The sequence below is a fragment of the Bos indicus x Bos taurus genome, chromosome 27, assembly GCF_003369695.1.
Source record: "Bos indicus x Bos taurus breed Angus x Brahman F1 hybrid chromosome 27, Bos_hybrid_MaternalHap_v2.0, whole genome shotgun sequence".
Taxonomy (NCBI): Eukaryota; Metazoa; Chordata; class Mammalia; order Artiodactyla; family Bovidae; genus Bos; species Bos indicus x Bos taurus.
The window spans coordinates 39,410,539-39,426,522 of record NC_040102.1 but is presented as its reverse complement, the minus strand read 5'-3'; the positions used below and the strand labels follow the sequence as shown (position 1 = coordinate 39,426,522).

At 42.5% G+C, this 15,984-nt stretch overlaps 1 long non-coding RNA gene across 2 annotated transcripts in view; it reads left to right on the top strand.

The window, feature by feature from the left end:
• LOC113884990 overlaps positions 1-15,984 on the top strand; it is an 84,318-nt gene that overhangs the window by 34,982 nt on the left and 33,352 nt on the right. The window contains exon 3 of one of the 2 annotated variants that reach the window (XR_003509087.1): positions 8,089-9,796. The exons of the other annotated variant lie outside the window; for it this stretch is intronic. This is a non-coding gene — a long non-coding RNA (uncharacterized LOC113884990). Of the gene's footprint in view, positions 1-8,088; positions 9,797-15,984 lie in introns of those variants that run through there. 2 annotated transcript variants of the gene reach the window in all.

Genomic DNA, 15,984 nt, shown 5'->3' with positions numbered 1-15,984 from the left:
AGTTCGTGCGGCTTTTCAGACCAGCTTCCAAATTCCTTCTCCTATAGTAATGTTGCCACCATGACTTTGTTATTTTACTTTGAAAAACAAATTTATGAAGCATAAGTAATTCTTTTTGTATTTTCAAAGTAATGTGTTATATTCTAGTCAGTTTCTTAAGTCAACAGGTAGACCCGACTTAGTTCTTGTGATTTTATACTGGTAAAATTGGAGTTTTCTAAGCCACAAGGAATACATTGTCTGAGTTGTGCAAAAGAGGGATACAATTCTATATTTTTTAAATTTAAGAATGAGACCAGTAGAATCTGTATATAATAACATTCCCATTTCTTAGAGAATGCAAAAATTTCTCCATGGGACTGGAAGATGTTTATAAGGCTGAATCCAGATACTTCAACGCAACTTTTGAGATGATTATTTAGAGGAAGTTCTGCACCCTATCCATGGTGGTGGCCGTGGTCTTGTTCCTCAATCATGTCCGACTCTTGCGACTCCAAGGACTGTGGCCTGCCAGGCTCTTCTGTCCATAGGATTTCCCAGGCAAGAATACTGGAGTGGGTTGCCATTCACTTCTCTAGGAGATCTTCCCAAACCAGGGGTCATACCCACGTCTACTGCATTATAAGTGGATTCTTTACTGCTGAGCCACCAAGGAAGCCCACCCTATACACAGCAGATACTAAATTAATATTTGCTATCACAATGATTGCAAATAAGAATTAACGATAGCTGGAACCAACTGTTGGCCAAAGTCTTCACTTTTCACAAGTTAAATAGCCAGTTTTGATTGAATAAAAAGCATGGAGTGTAGAAATTTGTAAATATCAGAGATATAATTTTGATTTTATTTGCTGTAATGATTATTTAAAAATTTTTTATTATTTTTTAAATTTAACTTTAATTAGAGTATATTTGATTTACAATGTTGTGTTAGTGTCAGGTGGTTCGGCAAAGTGATTCAGGTATACACATACGTATATCTGCTCTTTTCCAGATTCTTTTCTCATATAGGTTGTTACAGAATATTGAGTAGAGTTCCCTGTGCTATTCCGTAGGTCCTTGTTGTTTATCTAGTTTATATACAGTAGTGTGTTTATGTTAACCCCAAACTCTTCCCATTCTCCTTTGGTAACCATAAATTTGTCTTCTATGTCTGTGAATCTATTCTGTTTGGTAAATAAGTTCATTTTTATCATTCTAAAAGAATTTTTTAAAGATGTAAGTGATATCAGTCTTTCTCTGACTTATTCACTTAATATGATAATAGGATTTTTAGCACACCCTGGAGACCCAAGAAGGGGCCACTTATTCACTGAACTCCTAATTTTCCCCAATCTGTAACCAAAAGTGTCATTAATTCCTAGAACCAGATCTGTGTCAAATATTTTAAATCAAAGTTGCTACCAAGTGCAAGCAATATTGAGAAACAAAACTGCGTCAATGAGTAAACGTACAGAAAACATCTCACGGGGGTTGATTAAGCACGGCAAACCCTGTCAAGAAAGCTTCTAGACTCCATTTTTGTGTCCTATTCAGAATATTATATAGACAAAGATTATAGGTTTTGTCACAATTCTCATGTTTTTATTGACTCTACAATTTTGTCCTTTCTTAAGCATATTATTTATGTAAAAGGAGAAGAAAAGAGGATGAAGTAATAAATTTTTCATATATGAACTCTTCCTGGATATTATCAGTTTCATAAGTACTGATGTCATTAACCTTGAAATATCAGCATGTAGATAAAGGGTTATGAATATAAATGAACTCCGAGTTAGGACTTGTTGACATCTGCTTTAAATAGCCATCTAAGTGCTGTCAGGAGGGGAGGGCTGTGCAGCAAGTTTGGTGAGTAGGCTGACGTGGGGCCTTGAAGGCACAAATGTTATGTCACATAATGCTCATTTGTTACTTGTTTAACTTAAAAAATAAAAAGGAAAAGAGCCTCATTTCTGGATTTGTGTAATAGGTTAGAGATGGACCAACAGGGTCCTCAGATGCAGAAGGAAGAGATTAGCTGATGCCTGGTACTTAGAAGTCAGTCTGCAAAAGAAAGAACAAACAAGAAATCAAAACCATTTATATATTCAAAATCACAGAAGATTCTTGGGTGTCATCAAAAAGAAACAGCCAAAGGCATGAGTTAGAGTTTGAGGTGTTATTCCCTAATTTTGTGACATTCAGTGAGACACTTAAGTCTGAACTTTCAGTTCAGTTCAGTCTCCCCTGACTCTTAGCAACCCCATGAATCACAGCACCCTAGGCCTCCCTGTCCATCACCAACTCCCAGAGTTCACTCAGACTCACGTCCATCGAGTCAGTGATGCCATCCAGCCATCTCATCCTCTGTCGTCCCCTTCTCCTCCTGCCCCCAATCCCTCCCAGCATCAGAGTCTTTTCCAATGAGTCAACTCTTCTCACGAGGGGGCCAAAGTACTGGGGTTTCAGCTTTAGCATCAGTCCTTCCAAAGAAATCCCAGGGCTGATCTCCTTCAGAATGGACTGGTTGGATCTCCTTGCAGTCCAAGGGACTCTCAAGAGTCTTCTCCAACACCACAGTTCAAAAGCATCAATTCTTCAGTGCTCAGCCTTTTTCACAGTCCAACTCTCACATCCATACACGACCACTGGAAAAACCATAGCCTTGACGAGATGGACCTTTGTTGGCAAAGTAATGTCTCTGCTTTTGAATATGTTATCTAGGTTGGTCATAACTTTCCTTCCAAGGAGTAAGTGTCTTTTAATTTCCTGGCTGCAGTCACCATCTGCAGTGATTTTGGAGCCCAAAAAGATAAAGTCTGACACTGTTTCCCCATCTGCTTGCCATGAAGTGATGGGACCAGATGCCATGATTTGAGTCTGAAGTCTGAACTTAGTTCTTTATAAATAAACTGAAGCTCATCATCACCACCATCACCTTCATCATCACCTTCATTCCATCATCATTATCACCATCTCATCGTCGCCTTCATCATCATCACAGCATCTTCACTACTATTAGGAAGTTGCTTATTATGGGTCACTCTTACATACGTTATCTGTTTTAATCCTCACTGAAAGCATAGATTATTTTACTCTTTTGACAGATGGGGAAACTGAAGCTTAAAGTAGAAGGGGTTTTCCCAAGGTCACACAGGAGTCAATGACGGCACCAGGCTGCTGCATGGCCCAGTGTTTTAATCTTATGCTAATAAAAATTCTGCTTCAGTATAACTTTTTTGAAGGAAATTTCCAAAGCATATTAATAATTAAAGAGTGTTCGTATCCTTTTATCTGGTAATCCTCCTTCTGGGGATATCATAAGAAAATACTCCTATAAAAGTAAAGAGGAGAATGACATTCATTGCAGCATTATTTATCATGGTAAATCACTGGAAAATCCCCAAATGTCCAACAAGTGAGAAAAGATTAAGTAAATGATGACAGAGTACAAAAGAATCTTAACTAGTCACCATGAAGCCTATTTAGTGATTCGGCGTAATGCTTGGATTCATTATGTGAAAAACTGGAATTTACTATGTTACTAACATTATGATGCCAATTCAGTAAAATTTTGCATATGAAAAAAGAGTAGAGCAATATAAAGAAAAACACCAAATATTTTTTCCTGGGTTCGAGATTTCTTGGGTGAATTTTCTTCAGTTATGGTGATTGTGTGTGTGTGTGTGTGTGTGCTGTGCTTAGTCACTCAGTCATGTCCAACTCTTTGCGACCTCATGGACTGTAGCCTGCCAGGCTCCTCTGTCAATGGGGATTCTCTGAACAAGAATACTGGAGTGGGTTGCCATGCCCTTCTCCAGGGGATCTTCTCAACCCAGGGATCAAACACATGTCTCCCACATTGAGGATGGATTCTTTACCATCTGAGCCACCAGGGTGATCATAACTTGTATGAAAAATGAACAAATTTGAAATGTAATACATAAACACACACACACACATACACATACCTGCTCTGTGTAAGTCATCGAACGTGGCAAAGATCAAACAAGACAATATGAATAAACTGGATAAACTGTTAAGACAATTCAAGGCTTCTCTGGTGGCTCAGTGGTGAAGAATTTGCCTGCCAATACAAGAGACTCACATTCGAGCCCTCATCCAGGGAGATCCCACAGGCCTCGGAGCAGCTAAGCCCACGAGTGACAATTATCGAGCCTGTGCTCCAGAGCCCGGGAACGGCAACTACGAGCCCAGGCGCCACAACCACTGAAAGCTGCTGTGAACTAGAGCCTGTGCTCTGCAACGAGAGCCGCCACCGCAGAGAGAAGCCCGCAGATCCCAGCTAGAGAATAGCCCCCACTCGCTGTAACCAGAGAAAAGCCTATGCAGCAGTGAAAACCCAGCACAGCCAAAAATACATACATAGACAGGTAAAATATATAAAAACAAACTAGGGAAAACGAATGTCTGAAAGAAAAACAAATGACAATTGGAATACTCATATTAAAAAGTCAGGCCGGCCTAGTTAGGAGCAGAGCTCTTGTATTCATTCTGAAAGCCACCCTGGGATTCTGGGACAAGGAAGTTTAGTTACTCTTTGCATCTCTTTTCACCATCAGGACCAGAGATCTGCAAATGCTGGCCCACGGGCCAAATCTTGACTGTCATTTTGTATGGCCTTTGAGCTAAGAAAGTTTTTTGCAATTTTAAGTGGTTCCCAAAACAAAATTAAAGAAAGATATTATTTCATGACACATGAAAATTATATGAAATTCGACTTACAATGTCCATAGTAATGCCTGTATTATTGGAAACACAGTAATGCCCATTTATTTACATATCCCCTCTGATCTGCGATCCTGATACAATAGCAGTGGGGAGCTGCTGCTGTAAAGAACCTGTGGCTCATGAAGCTTAAAATACTTACTATCTGGTCTTCTCCTCATCATTGATTTAGACCAACTCAGTTCTCCAAATCTTGTCCTGGCCTCATGAGAGTTTTATTAATTTTTTCAATTGCTTTTAAATGGTTAGAAAGGCTATAAAGCACATAAGTAAGTGTTAGTCACTCACTCATGTCTGACTCTTTGTGACCCCAAGGAATGTAGCCCAATGGGCTGCTCTATCCATGGAATTCTCCAGGCAATAATACTAGAGTGTGTAACCATTCCCTTCTCCAGGGGATATTCCCGATCCAGGGATCAAACTCAGGTCTCCTGCATTGTAGGCACATACTTTATTGTCTGAGCCACCAGGGAAGCCCAGAAAGTCTGGATTTTCTTAATATTTAGATAAAAAAAAGGTTTTCAAAACATTAGGGATGGGAGAGCCATTGAATGGCCATGACACTGACCAGTGGCAATGTTTGTTGAAAACACATGTTCTTGGACCACTCTGTGGATGGCATAAGACCCGTATTGGGCATTGGGAGATGCAACTCTGATCTGTTTAAAGTGTGACCAGCTGGGCCTCTGCCCCTCACCTGCAATAATGAAGCCAGTTGCATGATTTCTGAGGCCCCTTCCAGGTTTATATTTCCTCAGTGATGCCTCGTTTTTTAAAAGTTGGTGGTTCTTCATGGCTTTATGAATGTGTCTCCTCCTTTTATGATCCTCCTGACTTTGGGGAAAGTAGCCCATCAGTTTTAAGGCCAAGAATCAGAACTTAAATGCCTACAAAACCCAGACAGTTCAACTAAACACATTTGGTGGAATGCTTTTGTGGACCTCAAAGACTTTGCATTTACTTGGTGGTCAGGCTTTTCTTGGTGGTCTTCTCATATCCCAGTCAGATAGGTTGATTGAAAAATCTCCCTTCAGGTAAGTAGAATCTCTAAGACATCTCCTTGTCTATAACTCCATGAGATACCAAATTACTGAATATGCAACTTCTAAAGTTTCATTAAAAACACTTAAAATTTTTCTCTACCTTTGAGAGCACCTAGTAATTTGAAGCTTACTGATGGTAGAGGTATAATTATAGACATGCCATTTATCTCTGAGATCCTCTGAAACTGAAGCAGTTAAATATGCTAAACGTTTATGCAACCCCATGGCCCAGGTATCAAATTTTCCTCTCCTTCCAATGTGAGATATAGAATGAAAACACATCAAATTGATCTCATAACTGGAGAAATGCTTTGCTTGTTGTTCATTGTGGACTCTTTACCCTCTAAGCCACCAGGGAAGCTCATTTTCATGTGGTAATACCAAAACAGGAATAAACCAGTATGTTTTTGAAATGAAAAGGGAAAGAAGAGGTGAGCAGATTTGAGCAAGGGGGTGGGCAAGCAGGGACTAGGCTCTTCTTTACTCCCTACTGCCGGCTGTCTGTCTGGGTTTGACCAGGGGACGTGGGGTAGGATAATAGTAAGAGGACTACCATGCATTTGGGCTTCCCTGGTGGCTCAATTGTAAAGAAACTGCCTGCAATGCAGGAGACCTGGGTTTGATCCCTGAGTTGGGGAGATCCCCTGGAGAAGGAAATGGCAACCCACTCCAGCATTCTTGCCTGGGAAATCCCCTGGGCAGAGGCGCCTGGTGGGCTACAGTCTATGGGGTCACAAAGAGTCGGACACGACTGAATGTGCACCACGCATCTGTTCACTTAGTCAATTAATAAACTAACAAACAGTGGCTGAGACGTGATATTGCTCAGGCACTAGTAAGTGCCAACTAGTGGGGGGTTTCCTTCGGTTAGCACTTGTGTCCCACTACAGGTGGTAGAAACCCCAAGAAGAAAGAATGGAGGGGCAGTGATAGGCAATCCCGAGCAGTCACTGGAGAAGGCAACGGCATCCACTCCAGTGCTCTTGCCTGGAAAATCCCATGGACGAGGAGCCTGGTGGGCTGCAGTCCATGGGGTTGCTAAGATTTGCACACGACTGAGTGACTTCACTTTGACTTTTCACTTTCATGCACTGGAGAAGGAAATGGCAACCCACTCCAGTGTTCTTGCCTGGAGAATCCCAGGGACGGGGGAGCCTGGTGGGCTGCCGTCTCTGGGGTCACACAGAGTCGGACACGACTGAAGCGACTTAGCAGCAGCAGCAGCACAGCAGTCATTACTGCTCCATGGAGGCTATTTCTGGGTCTCTCTTCTGCTTCCCATCCCCTTGACCATCACTTTCAGTTTCACAATTGCAAGAGGGCTGCTTCACTTCCCAAACTGGGTCTGCCTTACAGACATTTTTCATGCATCCTCCACTAAGCACAATGCCCAGCTCACGCAAGGCATTCATTTACTGAGTAAATGAATACATGGTAATTCAGTGGAGACATCTGAAGTAGAGATGTGTGCAAAAGCAAAAGCTAAGTATTCCAAATGATTTAATGGCCAGCCATTGTCAGATGATCCGAGCTGTTTATCTTTGCATTGTTGCTGGTTGTGTTCTCTGGAAGGAGACATAGAGATGCAGTTTATGGTGCAAGATACTGTCAGGAATTAGTACCTGTGAACAGAGAAGGCAATGGCACCCGACTCCAGTACTCTTGCCTGGAAAATCCCATGGACGGAGGAGCCTGGTAGGCTGCAGTCCATGGGATCGAGAAGAGTCAGACACAACTGAACGACTTCACTTTCACTTTTCACTTTCATGCATTGGAGAAGGAAATGACAACCCACTCCAGTATTCTTGCTGAAAAATCCCATGGACAGAGGAGCCTGGTGGGCTATAGTCGGTAGGGTCACAAGGAGTCGGACACAACTGAGTGAGTACAAGAGAAAGTGGATGCTGCCTGGGTTTTAAAAGTGAAAGTGAATGTTGCTCAGTCCGACTCTTAGTCCATGGAATTCTCTAGGCCAGAATACTGGAGTGGGTAGCCTTTTCCATCTTCAGGGCATCTTCCCTACCCGGGGATCAAATCCAGGGCTCCTGATTGCAGGCAGATTCTTTACCAGCTGAGCCACCAGGGAAGCCCAAGAATACTGGAGTGGGTAGCCTATCCCTTCTCCAGTGGATCTTCTGACCCAGGAATCGAACTGGGGTCTCCTGCATTGCAGGCAGATTCTTTACCAATGAGCTATCAGATTTTAAAAGCACATCCTTTTTTTCCCCTGGAATTTAATTCTTGTATCCGTCGTCTTCGTGTGGATAATCTGCAGTGCTTGCATTTAGGATCCTTTCCCTTTGCCTTTTGCTTCCAGGTGCCTTCCCGCGTGAGCGTCCTTGGCATACAGTCCCCTCACCTGGTGCAACCTTTCTGGTCACTGTCTTACTCTCAGATGACTGCATCTAATCAAGGATGAGCTGAATTTGGCTTGGGAAGTATTTGTTTGTAAATGAGAGATTCCTCATAAAGTAAATGCTTTCAGGATCCAGGGAGTAATTTAATAGTGGTGTGTTTTGGCCACCTTGGCATGAAGTGGGAGAAATATTTGGGAAAGAGAGGGGAGAGAGAGAGGTGGACTTACTTAAACTCAGTTATGCTATACTTATAGGAGATAAAAATACACGAAAAATCATAAGCGCATGGTCTGTTTTGCTTTTGAACAGTGCAAATACATTTCCTCTCCCACCAATCACACTTCTCTTAGCAGACAGCACTTGAGTGCCCTCAGAGGCACCCAAACATGTCCATGAAAGCACCACGAAGAGAGGAAAACCAAGTCATTTTGGGGTTGTCATTCCTAAATCAAAACTGTTATTGAAAAATTTCCTTCTAGTGAGAGTCTAGGAGCATTTCCCGCCTTGGTCGTGCCACATGGCTTGCAGGGATCTTAGTTCCCTGACCAGGGATTGAACCCTTGCTTCCTGCAGTGGAAGCCCAGAGTCCTAACCGCTGGACCGCCGGAGAAGTCGCAAGAGCCTAGACATTTTAAACAGGAATCTCTTGGATTATTTAATGAGATGATCTTGTTTTGGTTTTGTGTTTTAGGCTTTTTATTGTATGTTTTATGATGTTGTTATTGTTTGTATTATTGCTTTGGAAAATTCTGAATAATGGCTTGATTATTCTGGTAGGAAATCATCATCAAAAGCAGCTTACCCTTCTTAGAAATGTATGTTTGTGTTTTGCTTTGAGAAGGAATATTTAAACTTTCCACAAGTTTGTGGAGAAGACAGAGTTTACTTGCAGCCACCCAAGGCACATTTCCACCTTTGTGACCGCCTCAGAGAGGATTGAAAACTGTTTGAATTCATCTCTCATGCAAACAAGATGGGCAGAACTGGTGCCTCCCTCTTTGAAGAATCTGCACTTTGAAAAATGATTGTTTTCTGACTATAAAAATAATGCAGCTTAATTTATTATGGAAACTGTGAAAAACAGAGAACAATGTATTATACAAAGTAAAAATCTCCTATACCCCTACTACCTAGAAAGAGCCACTGTTAATATTTTGGTGTATATCTGATGAGTATTTTAAAATTATCTAAATATGTATCTATAATTTATAGATAATAATATGTGCTATAGATGTAATTATTATAGATAATATGTATTATAATGTTCTCTATCTAAAATTGTATAGATAAGCATAGACAATCTCATTATTTGCTCTTTTCACTTGATTATTCAGAACACTACTATTCTGTTCTAGCATACTTCCTGTGGTTGCAGAGAATGTTAACCTGTGGATGGATAAACTTTGTTTAAGCAGTTGCTATCATTGTACATTTGGTTGTTCTTAGTTTTTATAAATACTTTTGTATGAACACATTGCTGTTTAATCTTTGAGATGTCTTAGAATGCATTCCTAGAAGTGCAAGTGTTGCATCAAAGGTAGTCAGGTGTTTGAAAAAAATTTTTTACCAAATTCCCCTGGGTTGGGATACAGTTTTGAGGGCATGAGCCTGCTGTGTCCCCTTTTGCCTGGCAAAGCAATAAAGCTATTCTTTTTGCTTCATCCCAAACTCTGTCTCTGAGAGTCAATTCAGCACTGGTGTACAGAGGCCGAGTTTTTGGCATCAGTCTCTGAGAATTGTCAGCCCAACTTGAAGCATCCTATGACTTAGCCTTCTGTTCACAGCTTGTTAGACCAATGGACTCTTAACTCAAGCTGAGGCACTTGGATTTTCTCCTCCAGAGATTTAACATGGTATCCTAGGGATGTTAGGTAGTTGGAGCTCTGCTACTGGGATGGTCATGATCCACCAGCATCTGGAAGCCAGGAATACCTTTGTGCAGAGAAAGACTATTAAAAAAGATTGCACAGAGAGAATTGGAGATGAGCTGTGCTGTGTAATAAAGAATTCATCTGATCTTTATTCTAGGTTCCTTACGAGCTTCTAAAACTCCTGAGATTTCCTAAGTGGTGGAAATCTCTTTGTTATTCATAAGCCCCTTGGATCGCACTTGAATTTATACTAATGAAATGCCTCAAAGTCAGTCTTTAAATATAGCTTCAGGGTGGGGGCTGGCCAGCAGAAAGACCATCTACGTGATTAGAAAGTTTTTGAAAGTTTAGTCGCTCAGTCATATCTGACTCTTTGCGACCCCATGGACTGTAGCCTACTCGGCTCCTCCATCCATGGGATTTTCCAGGCAAGAATACTGGAGTGGGTTGCCATTTCCTTCTCCAGAGGATCTTCCTGACCCAGGGATCGAACCCAGATCTCCCACATCATATACAGATGCTTTACTGTCTGAGCCACCAGGGAAGTCAACCCTAAATACTCACTGGAAAGACTGATGCTGAAGCTGAAGCTCCAATACTTTGCCCACCTGATGTGAAAAGCCGACTCCTTAGAAAAGACCTTGATTCTGGGAAAGATTGAAGGCAGGAGAAGAGGGTGACAGAGGATAAGGTGGTTGGATGGTATCATCGACTCAAAGGACATGAGTTTGAGCAAGCTCTGGGAGATAGTGAAGGACAGGGAAGCCCGGCGTGCTGCAGTCCATGGGGTCGCAAAGAGTCAGACACGGCTTAGCGACTGAACAACAAGAACATGATTGGAGGGTTGAGACTGAGGGCCAGTCTGACCTGTAGGAAGAGGAGAAGGGCTGGAGATGGAACTCAGTCACAGGACTGATCATCTAATTGATACTGCTCCATAGTGAAACCCAGCCAGCACTTGGACTCGGGCACTCAGTGGAGCATCCAGGTAGGTGAACACATTTATATGCCAGAGGAGTGGCATGTCCTGACTCCATGGGAAGAGGGCGTGGAAACTATGTGTTCAGAGCTCTCCCAAACCTTGGCTTTTATGTCTCTTCCTTTGACTTGTCCTGATCTGTATCCTTCACAATAAGACTGTAATCACAAGTATAGTGCTTCCTTAATTCTGTGAGTCAGCCTAGCAAATTATCAAGGCTGAGTGGTTTGTGGGAGGCCCTGGGCCCCCCTGGGGGTTCATACAGTAAAGAATCTGCCTGCAATGTGGGAGAGAGAACTGGGTTAAACCCCTGGGTTGGGAAGATCCCCTGGAGGAGGGCATGGCAACCTACTCTAGTATTCCTGCCTGGAGAATCCATGGACAGAGGAGCCTGGTGGGCTATATTTCATAGGGTCATAAAGAACTGGACATGACTAAGCAGCACAGCACTGAATTGATAGCCAGCCATTCAGACGTGCAGGTAACGGTGGGGCCCAGATGTTCCGTGGGGATTGACATGAGGGTAGTCTTGTGGAGGCCTGAGGCTTTTCCTTTGGCTGCTGCTGCTGCTAAGTTGCTTCAGTCGTGTCTGACTCTGTGGGACCCCATAGACGGCAGCCCACCAGGCTCCCCTGTCCCTGGGATTCTCCAGGCAAGAACACTGGAGTGGTTTGCCATTTCCTTCTCTTTACCTTTGAGGTCTGTACTAATTCCAGAAAATTAGTGATGCGGAAAACATTCTCTGTTTACTGGTGCCAAATTGAATCTTAACGACAGAGTTTTGGGTAAAGTAGCAAGAATAGCTTTATCGCTTTGCCAGACAAAGGGGATAATGCCAGACAGTGGGATAACGTCCTCAAAACTGTATGTCCCTGGAGGGGGAACCGGGACCTGCCCCAGGGTCCCTGTTGTTTCTCGGTTGCTCCTCCCTTGTCTCCGAATCCCCCTCCCTTCTCCGATCAGCAAGTGTCTGAACCTGCCCTTTGGAACTCAGGTAAGGTGGTGGAGGCTGAAGCCTATTCCTGACAGACAAGAGATGGAAGACACAACAAGGCTTCTGTGCCCAGGAGCCCCACAGGGTCCTGATTGGTTCCTTGGGTGCCAGGCTTTAATTGCGGTTTACCAGTTGGTGCCTGAATAAGCTCCAGAGTAATCAAGAGGAACCTCAGCTCGGATGTTCCCTCTTTCAGCACCTTCTGAAGGTTGGCTAGTTTTCCTGCCCTGGGTTTCCATGCGATTGGTTGGTACTTTTCTTTCTTTCTTTCTTTTTCAGTCTTGAAAAATGTTTATTTGTTGACATGTAGAAAAAAGATGAAACTACCAGAAATTGGTTCATAGAGTGAAGGGAGAAATGAAGCTTTTCCACCAGCTTAGCACAGACTGTGCTATACAACGGTCACAATCCTGACAGCGGAGTTTCTAACGCAGAAATGGAATCCAGTGCTACAGAGAAGCTCAGAGCACTTAGGACATTGAGAAGGCGGGTTTGTTTTCCCAGGCAGTAAATATATGCTCATCGAGCTGAAGACACAACAAGCATCACTGATCTGAACGGTTGCTGCTCTTGCTGCTGCTAAGTCACTTCAGTCATGTCCGACTCTGTCCTACGCCATAGACGGCAGCACACCAGGCTCCCCCGTCCCTGGGATTCTCCAGGCAAGAACACTGGAGTGGGTTGCCATTTCCTTCTCCAATGCATGAAAGTGAAAAGTCAAAGTGAAGTTGCTCAGTCGTGTCCGACTCAGCGACCCCATGGACTGCAGCCCACCAGGCTCCTCCATCCATGGGATTTTCCAGGCAAGAGTGCTGGAGTGGGGTGCCATTGCCTTCTCCGATCTGAATGGTTAGATCTGACCAAATAGATGATTCTTTGAAATCACAGTCTGACTGTGGAATAATGTAGCTTTGAGGGGATGAAAGAAAGCTTACCCCAGAAATTAGCATGAAAGTGAAAGTTGCTCAGTCGTGTCTGACTCTTGCGACCCCAGGGACTATACAGTCCATGGAAGTCTTCAGGCCAGAATACTGAAGTGGGTAGCTGTTCCCTTCTCCAGGAGATTGAACCCAAGTCTCCCGCATTGCAGGCAGATTCTTTGCCAGCTGAACAAGGGAAGTCCAAATAAATCATGCAAAAAGGCTGGTAATTTTTTAATAGAATCCATGTTTTGTTTATACTGGCTGAAGTGCTACATAAATAATCTCTTACAAAAAGTTAAAATAGAACTTAGAAGGAACGGAACATGATGTATGAGACTCACTTTCTAATTCTTCTTAAACTTCATATAAATATTAACATTTTCCTTCTGTTTGCATCTGTGAGAAATTAGTTTCCACAGCAAACCCCTCCACCCCAATGGAGATTTTGAGGAAAGCCTGATTTTAGTACTCTCTGAAATGGTACAGCTTTAATCTGCCATGGCAGTTAGAATTTACAGGTCTCTAATTTTTCTCCAACTGAGTACTGTGACTTTGAAGTTTTGGTGGCTCCTTGCCTAAGTCCACCGTGTTATAAAACTTTGGGTTATAAAGGCAGGACAGGACCAGAGCGAGCTGCTGGTTCATTCCTTTTATGACCACAAACATAAGGAGAAATGAGGTATTTGGTGCAAGGTTATATTATTTATTACTGGCAAAGTCTGGGTTTGAATGATTTCATGTGTTCTGAGTCACTTTTCAGTGAAAAACCTGTTTCCTCAAGACTTAATTATTATTTTTTCAGGGCTGTAAAGGAATGTAAATGTTTCCGTTACACATTTTTAAAAAATGGATGTGGCCGGAAGTTGATCCTGAATCTCCCCAGGGAAGCAGGTTCCCTGTGACACTATCTGACCCTCACCAGCTTTTGGGGCCTGGTGTTCAGGTCAGTCTTCACTGACTTAAATACGTAAGCCCTCCATAGGACTTGAATCCAACCTTTCCCCATGACTTTGCTTGTTTGGGTGAGATTATTTCATGGGGAATCTTTGCAAAAATTCTTTTTCACTGAGTGAGTGTCTGTTTCATTCTGTCTTCTGTCTGGCTCCCCTGAAAGGCAGCAGACTGAGTGATTTTTCAAGTGTCATGCGCTGAGGTTTAATTTACGTGGAGTAAGATTCACCCTTTTACAGTAAAATGCACACTTTAACAAATTTTGATAAAAACACAGTTTTGTAATCCCACAGCAGTCAAGTCATAGAATATTTTCATCACCCCAATGTTCCCTTGAGCCCTTTTTAGTTAATTCCCTCTTCCCACCCCCATTTTCAGATAAAGGAAACAGAGGTTACTACCAGTGTTGCGAAAGGAATAAAGATACGGTTCAGAAATTAAGAAGTAGCTAAGGTGTGCATTATTTAAAAGTTTAATAATTTGAAATACACAATTTATAAACTCCTGTCTTTAGGTTGTAAAGGTTTCTTTCTCTTTAAAAAAAAATCTTATTGGAGTAGAGTTGATTTACAATGTTGTATTCGTTTCTGCTGTACAGCAAAGTGAATCAGTTATGCATATACATGTGTCCATTCTTTTTAAGATTCTTTTCCCATATGGGTCATTACAGAGTACTGAGTAGAGTTCCCCGTGTGTAAAGTTTTCTGTATTTCTTTCTTGTTTGCTGTCTCTTATGGTTCTCTATTTCCTTAAGTGATTTGCAATTTTCAAAATTGAAATATAGGTGATGTACACTCTCCTGTTAGTTTTAGGCAATCTGCACAATGAGCTGACATTTACACACACTATGAAATGATCGCCATGAGGAGTCTGGTGACCGTCTGTCCCCGTATGAGATATTACAGTACTATTGACCATATTCCTTGGCTGTATATTGTACATTATTTACTTATTACGTATATTTACTCTTATTACGTAACTGGGGACTGACACCTCAATCCCCATCACTATGTCACCCCCACCACTGTCGTTTCGCTTCTCACTGCGAGCTTATCTTTATTTTGAGCTACAAGTGTGTGAGCTGCAGTGAGTTGGACACATCTCTTCAAAATGGTTTTGTTGCTTCTGTTTGTGGGTTTGTTTACTTCAGGGGTTTCGTCAGTTTCAGACCAGTGTTAATTTCTTTGCCTGAAATTCCAGCCCAGCGAAAGAAGTATAAAATCATTCTTCTAATTCTGGGTACTGATTACCTTTCACTGTATAATGAGCTATCCCCAGAACTATAACAAAGACAACAATTTTTTATTATTATCTTTCACATATGACTGGAGCAAGCCTGGGTTTTCACTTTTTTTTCCCCCAGGAATCTTTCTTTTTTTTTCCCATCCAGAAGGCAAGTTTCCTCGACGCTTTGCCTTCTCCTGGCACAGAATCCCGCTAGTTTCTATTTTGTGGACTGCATTCCTGGTTTCTGGGTTCCTGGATGCACCCTACTTCTTTTTTACTTTTTTAGTTTATTTCGGCCACACTTTGTGGCTTTCTGGATCTTAGTTTCCCAGCCAGGGATAGAATCCAGGCCAGAGCAGTGAACGCGTACAAGTGTCAAGTCCTAACCATTGGACTGCCAGGGAGTTCCCTGGACACATACCATTTCTAGCATCAGTCTTCCCCTCCTGAGCTCCATTCAGGCCAGTAAAATCTCCTAGAGCTTATATTTGGGTCCAACACTGAAGCTGCACAGATCAGATTGAGACTGAGACCCATTGTCCTTTGAGATCATACACCTGGTCTCAGGACTTAGTGAAGCTCAGGTTCTTTATATCTCACCACAGACAGAATTTAGTGAGAGACGAAGCGATAGGTAAGAAGTGGATTTATTTAGAGAGACACGCATTCCACAGACAGAATGTGGTGTTTCTCAAAAGATGAGAGTAGCTTTGGGAGAAACACTCTCCACAAATGGTGTGTGGGCCATCTCAGAGGCAAGAGACCCCCACATATGGCGTGGTTAGTTTTCGTGGACTGGGTAATTTCATAGGCTAAAGTGTGGGAGGAGTATGCCAATTGTTTTGGAGGAAGGGCAGAGATTTCCAGGAACAGGGCCACTGCCCACTCTGTGTCCTTTTATGGTCAGCCTC